The 351-nt window shown below is 37.3% G+C and overlaps 1 protein-coding gene across 1 annotated transcript in view; it reads right to left on the bottom strand.

Annotated features, from left to right (window-relative positions):
* The window catches only part of LOC107484881 (uncharacterized), a 45,667-nt gene that overhangs the window by 42,524 nt on the left and 2,792 nt on the right, over window positions 1-351 (bottom strand). The gene's annotated exons all lie outside the window — the stretch shown is intronic.

Raw genomic sequence — 351 nt, 5'->3', positions numbered from 1 at the left:
CTTTAATTGTACTTCCATGTTCCTGTTAGCCATTCTTGTTTCCTGTAATATTTCCTTGAATTCGGCTAGCTGCTGAGTTAGAAAATCTAATTGCTGATTGAATTCATTAGCCTGATCCATCGGACTGAGTTCTGCAGTTACTGTTTTGGCTTCTTCTTTCATGGAAGATTCACTGTTTAGATACAGATGTTGATTTTTGGCAACTGTATCAATAAGCTCTTGAGCTTCTTCAATTGTTTTTCTCATATGTATAGATCCACCAGCCGAGTGATCTAGAGAAATCTGAGCTTTTTCTGTAAGCCCATAGTAGAATATGTCTAATTGCACCCATTCTGAAAACATTTCAGAGGG

Source organism: Arachis duranensis, chromosome 4 (genome assembly GCF_000817695.3).
Source record: "Arachis duranensis cultivar V14167 chromosome 4, aradu.V14167.gnm2.J7QH, whole genome shotgun sequence".
NCBI classification, from domain to species: domain Eukaryota; kingdom Viridiplantae; phylum Streptophyta; class Magnoliopsida; order Fabales; family Fabaceae; genus Arachis; species Arachis duranensis.
The sequence above is the reverse complement of the archived record's forward strand: the minus strand, read 5'-3'. Positions and strand labels throughout refer to the sequence as shown.